This window comes from Phoxinus phoxinus (assembly GCF_949152265.1).
Source record: "Phoxinus phoxinus genome assembly, chromosome: 5".
Taxonomy (NCBI): domain Eukaryota; kingdom Metazoa; phylum Chordata; class Actinopteri; order Cypriniformes; family Leuciscidae; genus Phoxinus; species Phoxinus phoxinus.
In genome coordinates this window covers 10,125,190-10,143,587 of record NC_136880.1, presented here as the reverse complement: position 1 = coordinate 10,143,587, position 18,398 = coordinate 10,125,190, and the positions used below count along the sequence as shown (strand labels likewise).

At 40.4% G+C, this 18,398-nt stretch overlaps 1 long non-coding RNA gene across 1 annotated transcript; it reads right to left on the bottom strand.

The window, feature by feature from the left end:
• Positions 1 to 13,323: 13,323 nt before the first annotated feature.
• On the bottom strand, positions 13,324 to 14,814 carry LOC306999291. The gene is made up of 3 exons (XR_013797814.1): positions 14,384 to 14,814; positions 13,893 to 13,924; positions 13,324 to 13,757 (listed from the first exon to the last, which is right to left on the bottom strand). It is a non-coding gene; the product is annotated as an uncharacterized lncRNA (long non-coding RNA).
• Between the last annotated feature and the right edge of the window lie 3,584 nt (positions 14,815 to 18,398).

The following is an 18,398-nucleotide window of genomic DNA, read 5'->3' as shown; positions in this document are numbered from 1 at the left end:
AGCATGACAGAGTCCTTAGGGTTGGACTGTCAAGAGGTAGCTTTGTTTGAAGGTCACCTGCACAGCTGGTGTAGGCTTGGATTACCTTTGATAAATAGAGTACAGTTTAAGAAACAAGTAAAGACTTACAGTATATGTGGAACCTGCTCCAAGATAAGTTGCTTAGGAAGTGTTTTTCTTTTAAATGAATTAAATGTGTATTGTTATGGTATGATGTCATTATGTCATGTCTAATATTGAGGACCATGTTGGAAATAAGTGTTTAATTCGCTTTCACAGGCTATTCTCATCTAATGATGACATGTTTCAATGTTTTACCTAAATAAACCCATCCTATACCTTAGTTTTGAAAGCCTTCACAACAGGGTGTTTCCTCCCTAGTTGGTCAAGGAGGGATGAGGCCTCAGAGCCAACAAAAGGTGCTGCAAGATGGGCGTCTGTCGATGTCAGGTCAAGCAGCTTCATCTTTGGCCCGGACAGATTCCTTCCTTTGCTGTTTATCAATTCTTCTGGCTTGATGAAGCAAGATAAAAACTCCCTGGCCAGTTTCTCCTGCTCATCATGGAGTTTATGAACCTGTGGGTCCTTGGACTGAAAAAGCAGGACGTAATGTTTCAGCATGGGAAGGACTGCTGAATAGAAGTGGAGCTCAAGGAGGGTTTTCTTGTCCTCAAATAGCACCTGCTAAAACATAGAAACATATTTTCTCTCTGCACCAATCACAGCAATGTACATCTAACAAGCACCTTGAATAAATAAATAAATATTTACTTTAAAAAAAAAAAATCTGACCTTCTTGCAAATCCTGACCTTCCTCATCTTCCCCTCGTTTGTGAAGGTCTTGGACCTGTTCCCCAACTCCTTGATCCGGGCCCTGCCTGTTTCCTGTACTTCACGCTTCTGTAGAATGGCACTGACAATGTCCTTGTATGTACACTTATCTTCATTGCTGAGGAAGGCATAGTAAAACATGACCAGTGCATCCCACATTCGCAATGTTTCCAGACTGACATCCAAGACTGAGAGCCACCGATGTGGAATATAGCACTCTGGCCGCGAGAAATGGATTCCAAATATACTGCAAATTTCTCTGAGGCCATCTTTCATGTCAGCTGACCATTTGTGGTCTGTGTGCAGGTCGGACAGCAAAGACTCAACCCAACGCTCAAAAGGACAGCACAACTTCTTGCTGGCATTATGAAGATGGTGACATGAGTCACCATCGATGTCGAGGAGATGAGGGGCACGGCAGTCTCTGATCTTCTTTTCCAAGCCATTTTTAGAGCCCCTCATAACAGCACAGGAGTCCATGAGAATTGACACCAGATTATCCCATGGGAGATTCATCCTTTCAAAAAGCCCATCCAGTGCACTGAAGAGAGATTCTGCCGTTACAGATATGAGCTCCACAGCTGCAAGGTGTTGGACAACCATCCTCTCGTGTTTATCGGACCAGTAGCTAACAAGCACACCTAATACTCTTTTGTTTGTCTTACTTGTGGCCTCATCAATATTGAGGGAGAAGGGAACACTTCTGATTTCCTCAAGTACTTCATCCAGGATAGTCTTCATCACACCATGGGTAAGCTTGTATGATGCTGATGTCCTGTCCATTGACAGTTCAGCAAGTGCTTTTGGATCTTTGGCCAACTCTTGAGCCAATTTAATAATACCAGACGTGACTGAGAGGGGAAGAGAATTCTCAGCAATAAATCCAAGAACAAGTGCCTGAAAAACAGAATTTGATTAAACACCATACATCCTAAATAAAATCATTTTTAATAATGATTAGTTTATATGATGATATTAGTTTATCATCTTTACTGATTATAATGTAGTCAAAACCATTATTTTAAAGGAGTATTTGTTTTTGAGTATTATCCCCATTGAAAGCGATTTTATTTGCTGCTTTTGATAGAAAATTGGTAGATTTATTTAAGTTCAGCCCACCTCTAGTTATGTCTAAGTTAATAAACACCTGTTTCAAACATTGTAAAAAAAAAAAAGAGTTACTACAAAATTAGAAAACACTTACTTGATCCTGAGCAACACGGTTGCATAGAGGAGGAATTGATCTGGGTGTTGCCGAGTTGTTGTGTGGAGTTGCAACAATGATGTTATCAGCTCGTGCAATCTCAATGTGCATGTTCTGTTGTTGGATCTTCCACAGTTTCATATGTTTTGGATGCATCATATGTTTCCGGAGTGCAATCTTCCCACTTGTGCCATAGTTAATAGGGTGGTTGCAAATGTTGCAAATTGCCTTACCTGGGGCCTCATTTATAAAGCTTGCGTACGCACAAAACGGGGCTGAAAACATGCGTACGCCAGTTCCTGCGCAAAAGGTGGGATTTATAAAGAAAAACTTGACGTGAAAATATGCGCACCTCCACGCAAACTCTGACCCATGCGTACGAACGTTTTGGAGACGGAGCAGTTTGGCGACACCGATGGTGAGCAGGAGTTAAATGTCTTTTTGGTCACTTTTAGACAGAAAATCTAAATAAATTTATACATATACAGAAAGATAATACAAATATAATTTCACTCACCAAGACTATCACTTGAAGCAAATATCCACACCTTAAATGTCCGCGCCAGCGAGCGCGTTTGGCCGTTTAGTGAAACTGACGCATATCTAACGGCAGATGAAGTAAAACTGTAAATCTTCATTATGAGTCCTAATCATAAATAGGCTACAGTGCGTGTTCTCAAAAACAGTTTAAATAAAATAATGATTTAAACTATGTTTTACTTCTGATATAAGTAAATGTGAATAGGAGCGGGCTTCACTCAGTGATTAAAATAAACTTTAAGAGTGCTGGCCTGAATAATTGGAATATTGAGAACAGGAGAGAGGCCGCACTATGCATAAATTAACTTTTTATTTGCACAAACGCGTTTGTGCAAATAAAAAGTTAATTTATGCATAGTGCGGCCTCTCTCCTGTTCTTACTTCTGATATAGCCTAAACATTTAGATGCCATTCTCATTAATGAAGTTAAACTACATGACATTTACTGAAAAGTTAAAATACATATATTCAATAAATAGCCTATAAATATTTGTTGTAGATGCAATGCTTTTGAACACTTTTCCTTTGGCATGCTGTGTTTTAATGTTTTAACTACAGAGATAATTGCTTATCATGATAATAGCAGATTGTGCAAATATAATGCACAACAAGGTCTATCTGTTTCCATTACTACTATAAATCAATTAAAAATACTATTTGGCCAGTGGAATGTAATGTAATGTGACGGCACATCCGTATTTCATATTTTCCTAATGTCTTGTATATTAAACATGTTATCACGTGGATGAATAATCATATGCAAATGATATGCAGATGAGGATATGCATAGTAAAACTAGGCGTTGTAAGCTCCATATATGGTTATTTTGGGGAGGAGACGCATGTGCGCACAATCTTCCGCTGAGTGGGATTTATAAAGTGAATCCTGCGCAGGTTCTGGCGTACGCACGGTTTTATAAGTCTGAATATTTTTTTGCGCACGCCATTTTTGCCTTTTGGGCGCACGTACACTTTTAGTAAGGATTCTACGCACAGTTTTATACAGATGGTACTCAACCAGAATGCCTATTACCGCCGCGACAGGCACCGCGGCGAAACTACCGCGGTAAAAATAATCCAGTCGCATTTCAAAGTCATTCGCGAAATGACCGCCAGGTGGCGCAGAGGGACATTGTGCAAAACAGCCGCTATTGCCGTATTTTGAAATGTAAGCGGGGTTAATGTCAATTAACAGATGAAATAGGCTACTATAGAACATTGTTTAGGACAGAAAAATAGAATCATAATTTAAAAATAGAGACGAGAACAATATAGCCTTTATTTCATATTGTAACCTAGACGTCGGTGGGCGACATAAGCCTATTGCCCGTTGGGAGCAGCGTGATAAAATAATAATAATAACAAAAATAACGAACAAAAATAAATTAGGTGCAAAGAAGCTGATTATTTGTTTACTACTCAACTGAGGAATGAGACGAATGATGAGCGCTTTTCTGGAAGAGATTGGATAAACCGGGCATTTTTAAATAAGTATATTCATGGCCGAGTGGCAGAATTTACGTATCGGTCATATGGATGACACGGGTTCGAATCCCGTTCAAACAAAGATTATTGTACATTTTATATTAGCCTATTAATGCATGTCATAGCCTATTATTAATGCAGACAATCAAACAAACAAAACATTTTTTTTTATACAGGATAGCCTTTTTTTTTGTTCATATAGAGTTTGTAAAACATGGTTTTAAAGGTGCGATTTGCCAGGGGGGACGGGGATTTCCTTCTGGTCTAAACATCCCTGCTTCTGCTGAATTATTTTAATCCCCCCTCCCTCCACAGTAACCAATGCTATAAATTACTTCACCAATAGACCATTTAAAATATATAAAATAAAGATATGCAACAGGCACGTTTAAACGACAAACAATAAAATCAGAACCAGTTTCAGTTCATGGTTCCAGTGCCTTAATGCATGCACGGCTTTCAAAATGTCACAAAGCGTTTTGAGATTATTTTGAATGAAATATTGAAGTTTTTAATTAAGTATTTTGGCACACCACGCCGAGTGGCGCTATCCATTGTTCTAAAGTCGGGTTTTATTGTGGCATGTTGAATTAGTGTTCGGCAGACCCGGCTGCGCGTTCATTTGGATTTATTTTTCTCATAACAGACAGCTAATATAACTTAGGCCCTTTAGGCTACTCCGTGGTTTTTTAGTCATACAGATCAGAGTAGAGTAGCCTAGCCTACATCGGTCAAAACTGTAAACTTGTAGGCTATTCATATTCAAACTTTTATTCAAAAGTTTATCTGTCGTCTCTGCATGTCTCCGGGAACTGCGCGTCACAAAAATGAACCGAAAGCCACTTTCCTCCGCTCAGTCACGATAAGAAATCGGCTATGTCTAAAGCTTTTAAATGTCTAAATATTTAATAAATGTTATCTGATAAGGTAATCCGTATGAAACCGAGAGGTGCAGATCTACTCAAAAGCTGTGAGCGCTTCCCAATGATGAACGGACAAGGGTGAAAATCTCGCTATAATTAAATGTAGTCTCTAGGCTAAATCGCCCTGAATTAAATTGTAAAAATAGATCAGATAATTTATTTGTCGAAATATTGCGATATTGTTTCATTTAAGTTCATAAATATTATATAAATGTTATTTAGTTTAGCAGCAGCACAAAGCACTGTGGTTCGAGATTTATAGGCTATAAAAAAAATAATAATAGATAATTCACAAATCGCGCACCCTGGTTGTAAGGATCCAAAGATCCCAGTGGAATTTAACATTGAGTTGAACATTGTATTCATGACAACAAATGAACATGCCTTTGAACAAATGAACATGCGTTTGTATTTAGGTTTGCTTGGAAAAAGCTGGCCCAAACCGAGGTAGCGTTTTATTTCTTCAATTCTTGAAATAATTAAATGTTTATTAATAAACTTTTATGACAGAAATATTAGCCTATTAGCCTACATGTAGCCTAAATAATTAAATTATTTTATTATCAACACTTTACTAGCCTAATGCTATGTCTAGAATTAAGTGTGAATTGCGACTTCTCTTTGTTTTAAGTCGGTCTCAGACTCAGATCGCCTGTGGGGGGTTGGGGGTTCAGGAGGTGTTAATGTTCTGTCTTTCATATGGAGAGTGAGACTGATGACCAGGCAAAGGCAAAATACTTTTAAAGATAAATCTCTCGATGTGTCCAAATGTAGGCCCTTAAATTATAAATATTGTAGTTTTATGTAGACTATTGTATTTAAAGAGGTTTCACACACACTTTCAGTTGAAGTGTTCAATCCATTTGTTTCAACTGGTTTTGTATAATTTTAACACGTTTGAGTAGTGTGTTTGTCCACAACCTGGCATTATCTAAACATGAACTATCGACGAAACGCGTTCTTGCCAACTAAACGAATGCAAGTGAGCAGCAGATGCAGAGCTCTTTTATTCGCGATCCACCTCGTTTTATTGTACGGTGAATTCGACCAGGCATTCTGTTTGAAGCAAGACTCAATCATGTTACAGTTTTTTTTTCGTGATTTGTCTGGATGACACACAGCGACATCAGTATTATCAGCTGTATAATGGGGTTTTACCCTGAAATCTTGTTTAATTTCGAGAGAGACCCGGCGCGCGCAGTGCAGGGAGACATAAACTAAAATAAAAGAGATCCAGCACGAGAGAGCAAAGAAAATCTTAATTTATGTTGCTTTGAACTATTTTCGTTTTGTAGACTATAGCCTACTGTTTTAATTGTTTATTTAGCTGCAATTTCGTTGGCAATACAGATTTAAAGTGTTGCAAGAATAAGATTCTGTTTCTTACTTAATAAACTAACTCGATGCAACCCTGTTTTAAATAAATAAACTGCCAGGATCTGTTTTTAAAAATTTCTTCCTTTGCTATGACGGGTATCAATTGTCAGTCATCTCAATTTCGTGGATGATTCACAAAACAATAATTTAGCAGATTAAAGATAGCTTCCATTTTCATTTTCTGACGCGATCGGCTGATAATCTTTCCTTCATCAGTTTTGTCGTCTGTGCAGCGGCTCTACTGGAAAGTAGCAAATTTATGTTGTAATGTGCCATTGATAATTAAACAAAACGCTTGACTTCAATAAACAGTTAGGCTACCCATCTAAGCATCAAGAATGGTAAAACATTTAACGCTGTCAGCCAAAGCTAGTGAGATTCGATCTCGCATCGCTTGAAGCTCCGTGAAGCTCGTGCTGTTGCGTTGTCCACTGCGCTACCGTCGGTCCGCTGATGAGACGTTGCTCTTGCAAAGCCTCATTGATGTAGCCTAATATTTTTCTATTGCAATGTTTTGTGTTGAAATGTTTTTATTATTTATTAAATGTATTAGGCCTACATTTAATTTCAGTCTTGTGATTATATGAATTTATTTAACTACATGTTTAACTTGAATTGATCTGTTTTACCACATTTCAATCACTCTCAATGAGCCGCGGTGCGGCGGCAGATTACACAATTGAGAGAATAAACTGACACTTTTCAAAGTCTGCGATTGTAGCGCCTCTTAGCGGTCAAAGCCAGCAAATACACCCCCGCAATTTTACCGCCGCGGGAACGGCGGCGGTAAAAGTCTCATTCTGGTTGAGTACCATCTGTAAATGAGGCCCCTGGTTCTCTAAGTTTGCTAAAGCAATTGAGTGATAAAGTGTTTCCCTCAACTTCGACAGTCTCCAGCAACCAGCTCCATTTAAAACGATTCTTGACCCCCTCCTCGATAGACTTTAATTCAGGGCTGTTAAGTGCTAGCTTGGCCATGACTTTGTGTATGCTGGAAATCAAGAATAATGGAAAATTTTCATTAGAATGTAAGATAGAATCCATATCAAAAAAATATTCATATTTACATTTTTTTGACTATGTCTATCCGCTCTTCAGAAAGGTTGAAAACTAGAGCAGAGCTACAATTTTGACATCGATAGTATGGAGAAAAACTGCCATAAAAAAAAAGCCTCTAAATGCCATCTGAGATTTTCTTCTAAAATGAGCACTTTTATCAAGCTCGTATATTTTGGATCAGTAATTAAACTAGAATGACCATTAATAGGTAATTTTCATTTACCTTAATGTGAAATAACTGAACATAAACATACAAGCTTGATAAAAATGATCATTTTAAAGAAAAAAAGAAATCTCAGATGGCATTTAGAGGCTTTTGCATCTGAAGTCTTCATATATATATATATATATATATATACAGTGCTATGCATAAACTTAGACACCCATGCTAAAGTTGACTAAAAAGAGGAATAAAAAATCATCTTTTGGAAATTGAACTTAATGCCTTAATTTAAAAAAATAGGAAAAATCCAACCATTAAGGACACCAATTTTCTTTGTGAATGAATAATGTATCGTAAATAAATAAATGTTCTTCCTTAAAATACAGGGTGCATAAGTTTGGACACCCCTATGTTAAATTCCCATAGAGGCAGGCAGATTTTTATTTTTAAAGGCCAGTTACTATATGGATCCAGGATACTCTGCATCCTGATAAAGTTCCCTTGGCCTCTGGAATTAAAATAGCCCCACATCATCACATACCCTCCACCATATCTAGAGATTGGCATCGATGCCAAACATTCCCAATCCACAAACATTCACAAGAAATGAATTTATAAGTTGCTAAACCCTTGAAAACGACTTGCTACATAATACAACGATTCATACAGCAAAGTTTTAATGGTGGCTAGTTAACGTTAGTAGCTAAACAAAAGCTAGCAGATACAAATAATGATAATGAACTTGAAGCTTAACGTTAAACATCCTGCCATAGTGAAAAATCAATCAATATCGATTTTCGACATCTAATCAATCGGCAACAAAGTAAAATTAGTAACTATAGGTTATATTAAGACACAAGCAATGATACATACCCAGATCATCCGATCCAGCGATGTTCTTGTTACTGTAGTCGAGCGAGAGCGACTGAGGTAAGTTACTGCAGCAGTGAAATTGAGCAGGTGAACAACCTGAACGCAAATACGTGACGTCCTTGTTGATACTCGTGCTGCCCGGTGTGGTTCTGTTGCACGCGTACGGCGATCGTGGTTCCCTCCCGGGTTACCATGGTGGCGGCAGTGACATCCCCCCCTATTTTTTTTATAGATCTGCATGATTCACGAAGGTCATATTTTTAGGTCAGAAAATCCGGAAATCCGGATTAATCCGGAAAAATCACATCCCTGACTGAGTCACTGCACTCAGGGAGTAGAGACTCTGTGTTGCAAGATTGAGTGTATGAGCAAAGCAGCCCAGTTTCACAAACTCTAGTCTTTTTATGGCTATGTCCATATTTGCTGCATTATCCACAGTAGCAGCTACTACTTTGTCAAAGATGCCATATTCTTTGAGGACGTCACCGATCTCCTCTGCCACGGCATGTCCAGTCTGGGCTGTAGACAGCTTTTGTTTGCAGCACTTTTTGCTTCATTTTGCCCTCCACTAAATAGTGTGCTGTTACAGTTAGGTAGTGGTCTTGAGCAATGCTAGTCCAAGCGTCACAAGTGAGGGCAACAGAGTGGACATCAGCAAGCTCAGAGATTACATTTGATTTTTCCACCTTGTACCAAACTGGGATTAACTGGTTTGCCAAAATAGTCTCTGGTAGGGGGAGTGTACTTGGGGTTGATAGAATGGATCATATCCCTGTGAACACAACACATAACAATAGGATATATATACAGCATTTATTCATCTTTGTTAATGTTAATTTCAACATTTACTAATACTTTATTAAAATCTGGTTAACATGAATTAATGCACTGTGAACTAACATGAACAAACAATGAACAGCTTTATTTCTAATAACTAACATTAACAAAGATTAATAAATACTGTAACAAATGTATTACTCATTGTTAGTTCATGTTAGTTAATACATTAATATTTAATAAATGTTGGGAATGTTAACTCAGTCAAGGTCAGTGTTGGGTATAGTTACTTTGGAAAGTAGTTAATTAGGTTACAACGTTACCATCAATTAAAAGTAATCAGTTACGTTACTGCGTTATCTATTCATAAAAGTAACGCGTTAGAGTACTCATGCGTTACCAAAAATTAAAAGCCGTTTGCAGCGCCTCACACATGCTGCAGCTTGATTGACAGACACGGCCCCCTTTAAATGCACCTAGAAGTCGTGACTCCTGGCAATGAATAACGTCAGTCATCCGACTACATTAACACTGCAGGATAACAATAACAGGAAAGACAGTCATCAATAGGCTATTCCACATAGCGTTTTATTTATTTATTATCACAGAACATATTAATCAAAATTCACACCTTCCCAGCCCGGGTAGTAGAGATGCGCCGATGGGCTATTATTTCAATAAAAAAATCAATAATTATAATGGCGATATTATTTCAGTATAGAAATGCAGACATCCCAAGTCTATCGGAAGTTCCGGGAGTCTCCCGCATATTGATAGCGGCTCACTGATGCCCGCGAATTAGTTAAAATCTCCCGGAATCTAGAGCGAGCGCGCCCGCGAGAGAGACTGTGCTCCAAACCGCGCAGCGCGTGCATGGCAGAGCGGGAGAGAGAGCAAGAGACCGCGCGTGTGCCTTAATGAAGCTGGAGGGTGGTGGGGTATTGAAGCGCAGAAACACTGTCTCGGGATTTTCCTTTCCTTAAAATAACGGATTACTTTTTTTTAAAAATAACGAAGTTACTGATTACTTAACGCACAAAACTAACGCGTTAAGTTACACATTTCACGAAAAAGGTAATTAGAGTACTCTAACGCGTTACTTTATAACGCGTTACCCACAACACTGGTCAAGGTAAATCTTAAATCATTGATTAACATAAACAGTTAACTTAGGCCACATTTACACATAGCCGGGTATTTAGAGAAACGAATATTTCCCCCCCTCCGTTTTCAATAATAACATCGTGCACACAACCCGCATAAATACGCCGTCGAGCGCCTTTATAACTATGCCAAACCTATGGGCGGCAGTGTAGGGAGAAGGATAAAGCCATGCAAGCCAATCAGAATCCTCGGAATCGACAAGAGAGAACCTTAAACCCCGTTTCTCCCAGTTGACACGACAACACATAACCGGCGTTTTCAGAAATCTCCACTCACTTTTTTAGAAATAATCGTTTTCTGGGATAAAAACGGCGTTTTCGAACGTAGGGGATTCTACATCTGAGAAGGGGTGCAGTCTTTTCACCACATATGCAGTAACTTTTCTGTGGCACTCTTCAATTTTCTCAGATGGCATTTTTCCCTGCTTTGCTGCTAATGTGAACGGAGTCTGCATCGGTTTAGCATTAGCAGCAATGATATCAGGACTGCTGCTACTAGTGTGGGCAATTTGCTTAATGCTACATTCATCTACGAGGGGAAAAAATTATTTCAGCAAAGTTGTTGTTCACAATTAGCAATTTAGTGTACACTACCATCCCTTACCTGATTGTGACGATTGTGAAGTGTTGCCCGAGGAGGACGGGACAGTGGCCCTACGCAGCACGTCAAACACGCTACACTCAGTTTGTATACCATGCAGGCGTAGGTGTTTCGTCATATTAGTAGTGCATCCTCCCGTGCAAGAAATAAGTCTGCTGCAAGTGTTGCACTGTGCTGATCCAGGTTTTTTTAAAGTAAAATAAAGCCACACTTTTGAGCGCCGCTTACCGTGCTCCATGTCTGATGTCTGCAACTGATAAAGCGCGCGCGGGACAGCACTTCCGAATCCGGAGATACGGTGGCCACTATGTGCCAAAAACCTGCGCGTTTGGAACCGATGATCGGAATCGACTTTTTTTTCTCTGAACGATTCCAATGGTATCGTTTTTTTCAAAAAACGGTTCCAAGTTGGAACCGGTTTTCGATGCCCAAGCCTATTCTCCTTTAACCTCATTGTAGTCCAGGTTCATGTTGACTTTGTTTGTTGTTGTTGTTTTTCTTTAAAATATACAGTATATACATTTGTTCCAGAATTTTGTCCATACAGTGAAAAGTCAGTAGGATCCAATACTGATTTCATATATGAAACTATTAAGTATATATATATATATATTAGTATAACATACGTTATTCTGTCATGTATTTGGGGAGATGTGTTTATTGGGCATATCTAATAGTGTAGCCACGATATAATTTTGTAATAATAAGAGATGATGGAAGCACATGAAAACATTGCTCTTTTATTATAATGTGGGTGGCTCTTAAAAGAGCCGTTGGTTTAGTTCTGAAAATAACCTTTCATGCCTGTCACACCTGTGGCTGCCAGGGAACTGCACCCTCAGCACAGAAGTATTCAACCAAGGGTCTCCCTCACACGCATGGCTTCGCGTGAAGCATTGTTGCTCCATGCTCTGCTGATGTTCTGCAGTGCAGAGGCTTCTCTTTCAACAGCCAGGGTTTGTGGGTTCCACACAGTCCTTGTTGTCCTCCGCAGGAAGTTGTGTAGAACACAGGTTGCCTTCACACAGGCTTCCACATGGTCTGCCGATAAATTCGACACTGTGCTGCGAGTATACCGAACAAATTCTCAACTGTCAGGCATGTAGTCATCCACCATGGAGACCCAAATGGCCTTTGCCACTTCTGCCACAATACCAGATAGTAGCTGTGTCCCAATGTGAAGGCTGCATCAATCGAAGGCCGCGGACTTCAAATTATGCAGCCTATGCGTCCTTTGATTGTAGCCTTCGTGGAATTTCCTAATTGCGCAACCAGGTGTTCCCGATTACAGCTCCAGGCGCCAAGCAACGGTGCGAGAGTACAGCCATCCTGATAATTCATTTGATATTTGAGTACACAGCTATGGACCCAGAATTGGCTATTGCCATTTTTATGTTTTATATTTCATTGGAGAACATGGTGAGGATGTTTCAGGTCTTGTACTTTCGGCTTAGACGAAGGCTCAAATGTTCATTTATAATTACTTTGATGCGATTTTATAGGCTAGTGTATTCTTTTTATTATGCACATAAATGGACCTTGGTACATACATTTACACAGGTTTTCAACGCTATTTGAATATAAAACCCAGTTGAATATAAAAAAGTCTAGTGCGAATGTTACTCTTTAAGGGGTTCCAAATACGAAGCGCCTATAGAACCTTTTAAGGTTCTATATAGAACCTTTTCTTCTAAGAGTGTACATGTTGTTACTTTCATTGTCAAAATAACCAGTGGTGGTAAGTAAGGAACTACAAACTTCGTTCATGACAAGGAGGTTTTTTCCCTGCAGAATACACTTTTACTCTTGAGACCTTTAGGCCTACATTAGAGTAACGTTATGCAAGATCATTTTGCTTTACTAAGGTTTGAAATATATGACTAGTAGTTTTTCCCCAATGCGGTATTAGTGGTTATTAATAAAGCGTAATAAAGTATCTCAATATTTATTTCATGAGTCAGCCCTGCAAACCGGTTGGTAGAAAACTTAGTGGATAGTGGAAATATGCACTCAAACACTCAGAGACCATCAGATGAAGTCCCACCAGCAGGAGGCCTTACCAGGGGCTCTATTGTGGAGCCTGTCACGGTCCAGCAGCACACCAGGGTCTCCCACTCAGCTCAATACAAGTCTACATCATTCTTTCTTATTTTATGTACTGTAAATTTAAATGTGTATGTTGATTTTGAGATTTTTTAACGTATGTTGTAAATAGTTGGGGGGAAAAAAGGTATAGAATCATTTGTTTCATGTAAAAATTATGACTGTCATTACAAAAATAAACTATGTCCAGAGCAATGAATTTTTATTTACACATTTAAAGTTGCATAAAAATAAATAAATAAACAGATTTTTTTCCCTTTTAAAAAATATAAGTTAAAAAAAGTTAAACAAATATATATAATATTCTCAATCATTCTTTCAAGAAGAGAAAACTCTCTCTTTTGCCTGTCCATCCTCTCCTGTGCTCTCCTCGCCTCTGCAGTCCCATGTCTTCTCTAATCAAGTCAAAAACTCGTCCTCTCGGTCTCTTCTTCGTGGTGCTGCCGGTGCTGATGCTGGTGCTCGTGCTGGTGCCTCTGGCTCCTCCTCACCGTGGGCACCCACTGCTGAACTTGACCCTGGTTTGTCCTCAGGGATTAAGGCAATGAGGACAGGGAGTGCCTCTGTCCCAACACCTCATCCATGAGGACAAACCAGGGCCAAGTTTCAGCAGTGGGTTTCCCACTCACACCCTCACCTGTCCCAGGACACTTGCAATCCTAAGGCAGAGCAAATTAACCATGGCTTGTTAACAACAACAGCACAATACATTTCAGCTAAGATGTGTGTATTAACTTTCTTACTTGGTATTTTTTTTTTTTTTTTTTTTTTTTGCCTGTATGAGAGTTAATTACCTTCCCCAGCAGACCCATTTTCTCCAGAATTGCTATAAAAAAGCAGAAAAGGGTACATGAAAAATTAAAACCTTAAATTAGTTAAAGGTTTTAACCTTATAGTTAAAACCTTTGTAGACGTAGCTTGCATGACACCACTACAAAAACACATAAAAGTAAAACCCCATTGCCTTGTCTACTGCTTTTCTTATTGTTGTGGGCTTTATAGGGTGAGTGATATTTCTTATAATACACAAGTGAGACAGACTAGTGCAAATATTACAATAAAAATGTATTTAATTTATTTATTTAATTGCAATTTAATAAATTGAGCTGTCTGCTCCTTGCTCCCTGAAACAATTATTAAACTAAATATTAGGACAAGTTGTATACCACCTTACAAATGAAGCCACGCAATGGTGATGAATGAGTTAAGATGAAGTTTGTAAGAAAGAAAAACTTGTGGCTTTTAACTCACTAGCTATTTGAGTAAATGAAAACATAATACTTACATTTAAATGTGAATTTGCCGTCCACCACCGAACTCTCGGCCGTCATTTTTTATAATAATAATGCTGTCGTCACCGGCGCGCGATGGCTTATGGGATAGAATCAGGCCGCAAGGATCCGTTTATGCATCCTTTCTTTCACGGGGAAATGAAGGGTGCATTTGGCGTCGCTTTTGAATCAGGGTAGCTTCGTCGCGCCGCGATGACTCAACCGGCCTTCGAATACGGCATTTGGATGATGCCGAATTGAATTGGGACAGCCTTCATCGCGCCGCGGTGACGCAATCGGCCTTAAAATGCGACCTCCAGGTGTGCAGCCTTTGAATTGGGACATCCTTCGTCGCGCCGCTGTGACGTTTCGTCGTGCCGCTGTGACGCAATCGGCCTTCAAATACGGCCAATCGGCCTTCAAATACGGACTTCGGAGGCTGTAGCCTTCACATTAGGACACAGCTACAGTACTGTGCCCAACCCGGTAGCTGGAGGCAATACTGCGGTATGAATTCCCTGTTGCAAGGAACCTGTGGAAATATGTATTAAGAATTAAAGCAGAAATTAATATTAAAAGAAAGCATATTAACCTACAAAAAATATTGCAGTAAAAAAAAAATATATATATATATATATATATATATATATATATATATATATATATATACACACACGTATAATATATATGCATGTATGTGTGTGTATATATATAGCAGAGTTCCTTATCTGCATGTACGGGTATGTATTGAAATGATATATATATATATTTAAATACATACACGTACATGCAGTTCCCTTTCAAAAGCTACAATCGATGCTGCGCTGCTTAGCGCATTGGGAACGTCTTTAATCCTGACCTGCTGTGAATATAGTGTGTAAACACGTCGATGGAATCGACCGGAAGTAATATAGCCTCGGTCGGTGACGTCATCGGCGCGCACCCGCGACGCGAGGCTAATTAGATGAGCCGCAGGTGCATCGTCAGGTCTTTTGTCTTCAGAGACCTTTCTGTGTTTGGTGTGCAAGCATCTATCTCCTCTCTATCTACTACAGATCTTTGTTAGGAGTTATTTAGTTTATCACTGACAGTGTGCAGATTTTCTCTTTCTCATCTCTCTATGATCTAAAAAGGAGTTTAGAAAAAGTAAAGGAGAAAGAGAAATGTGTCAACGGAGTAAGCGCTGTGTCCCTCCATGTTCTCGTCCTATTCAGAACTGGATACACACGCTTACTGCTTTGTTTGTTTGGGAAAGAGCATGCTGCCCTTGCGTTTGAGCATGGTGAATTCGAGCACAGTGGAATGTTCACAGTTAAAGTGCTTCGCGTTCGCTTTGCTTATTTCAAAGGGGTGGCACCCGCAATGCGATTGTGGGGCTCGCGTGTCGATCTGGCTGAGGAGCGAGAGACGGGTGCGTCCTTTTCGCTTGCTCTCTCTCCAGATCGCGATGTCCTTTTGCCTGACTACCGAAGCGTGCCTCGGCGCTTCTTCGGCTCGGGCAGAGGACATGTTAATCTCGTGAGTTTGACGCCTACGAGCGTTCCTCCCGTGATAATAAAAGGAGAACTACTCGGGGCGATCGTTCGTGCAGTGGCCAGACTACACTGATCACAACAAAAAGACACTCAAAGATTATAAATAAAGATGTAAATATAATATATATATTTATACATGACGTCTTTGTGCCCTCGACGTCGACCAATTCGACTATCGCGGGTGCAGAGGCACGCGATTATATGATGCTGTCTCAGATTGGAGAGACGCACGCAAGCTTTCTCTCCCCTGGGATCGTATTATCACATGCATTTTCAGCGGGTCAGGCTGGTACTGCGCTGTACACTACAGGCATACCAGGCTGATCTTATGAAAGATTTAAATACAGCCTGTCATCCAGACCGTGTCTGATTGATATTTGGCTGTATTTGTTGCTGATGAATTGAATGATGATGAGAAATCAGATATTCAATGCAATATATCAAATGCTTGTAATAATTTATTGTCTGCTGTTCTTTGGCCACATTTAATTCTGAGGGATTAAATATTGAAAAAAACAAAAAAAAGCCATCTAAAATAATAATAATTATGATGGACTTTGAGAGTACTGACTCCGAGCACTTCTCTCGTTACGATAAAGAGGTTACTCGAGTTGGTGACTTGTGCAGTGGCCAGATTACAACTAGACTGTCCTCCTTGAGGATCTCCATGACGTTAACTCGTGCATGGGGAAAACCTTATTCTATGTGCCCTTGACGTCAATTTATTAGACTATCATGGGGGCATGTGCATACGATGATGCGCCAGTCCGAAGAGACGCTCGCTGGCTATCTCTTCTCTGTGGCTCATCGTCATTTAAGGAGTCAGCACTCCCCACCATGCTGTGTATAAGGACATCCACGCTGGTGGGGGTCAGACTGGTGCTGCTCTGCACACTATGGCAGTGTTGCAGGCGTACCAGGCTGATCTGATTTAAAAAAAAGAGGGCTCAAAAGCAGAGTGTGGCGAGTTGCGTTCCCCCTCGTAATGACTGGGGACCGGTTTGTCGCGCTCAGCAGCCTCATAATATACCAGAGACAGAAATCCTGAGTTTTTTGTCCCAGGTCTGTGGGGGTGTGCCCCTTCGGGATAGGGCATGTAAAATACATCAATCAGCTCCTACCTGACACCCTCACGAAACCACTGTTACATCCCTGCCACCTTTGGTGATTCAGGGGGTAGCGGTTTCCAGCGAAATGTTGAAGGTTCTGTTGTTTCCTGTTATCGCCCAGGACACAGAACAGTTAACATTCCCCCAATTCGAAGTATTAAATTTGGTACCCTTTAAAGAGACTTTGGCAGTGTGAAAGCTACTGCCGAGTATCTCTTTTTGTGTCCTAAAGACAGTAAAAGGAATATGTTGCCCTCCTCGTTTTAACGGTGTGTTCCCACTACCATAAAACAGAAGTAGGCGCATCTGCTGTCACAAGAAGAAATGGGGGACTGCGTCCGTTTTTAGATCTTTGAGGCTTGAACCGTTCCGTCAGAACGCTCAAGTTCAAGATGCTAACTATCAAATAGATCGTGTTGCAAATTCAACATCATGATTGGATCTTCACGGTCGATCTTAAAGACGCATATTTTCACAGAAATATTGCCACAACACAGGAAGTTCCCGAGGTTTGCTTTTGGGGGCGAAGCCTACCAATATCGGGTTCTTCCATTCGACCTAGCCATGTTACATAGACGATTGACTGATACTGGCACAGTCTCAGGAGCTTGCGCTTTCGACATTAATATCGATCCACGCTTCTCTCTATGGGGTTGAGTTGCAACGCTAAGAAGAGCGTTCACTCTCCAACGTGCTTGGGGTTTAAATGGGACTCTGTCACCATCGGGGGCACAACTGTCCCCCGCGTGTCAAGACCATTTTTAAACACCCTAAAGCAACATCTGGCTAGGTCAGGATAGGTCTCATGGCAGCTGCGTCCACAGGGATCCCTCTGGGCCTTTTGCACCATGAGACCACTTCAGTTGTGGCTCAAATTCACCAAGGGCAAATAGAGGCAAGAGCACGCGTTGGGTGCTTTGTGTCCTTTCTAAAAATCCATGTTTATGGTAAGTCACGCGCTGAACGCTTCGTGTACTTTCTAAAATCCATGTTTATGGTAAGGGTTACGCGCTGTAGCTTCGTTCCCTTTCTACGTGGTTCAGACCCCGGTTCCTCACCTTGGGTCCCACTCTTGGTGCGTCTTCTCGTCGCATAATGCTAACGACAGACGCCTGCCTGTCGGGCTGGGTAGCGGTCTTAAGTGATCGTCCAGCCCAAGGGTTTGGGGAGGCATTATCTTGACTAGCAAATCAATTGCCTCAAGTTGATGGAATATGTATTTCTGGCCCTGAAATACTTTCTCCCTCAGTTGAGAGGCTGTCATGTCCTAGTGCTAGAGCGGCAGCCTCTTACTTAAATCACCAGGGAGGTCTACGCTCACGCAATCTGTACAGAATAGTGAGGCAGATTTTCTCTAGGGCCCGGAAAAGTTCCTGTCACTCAGG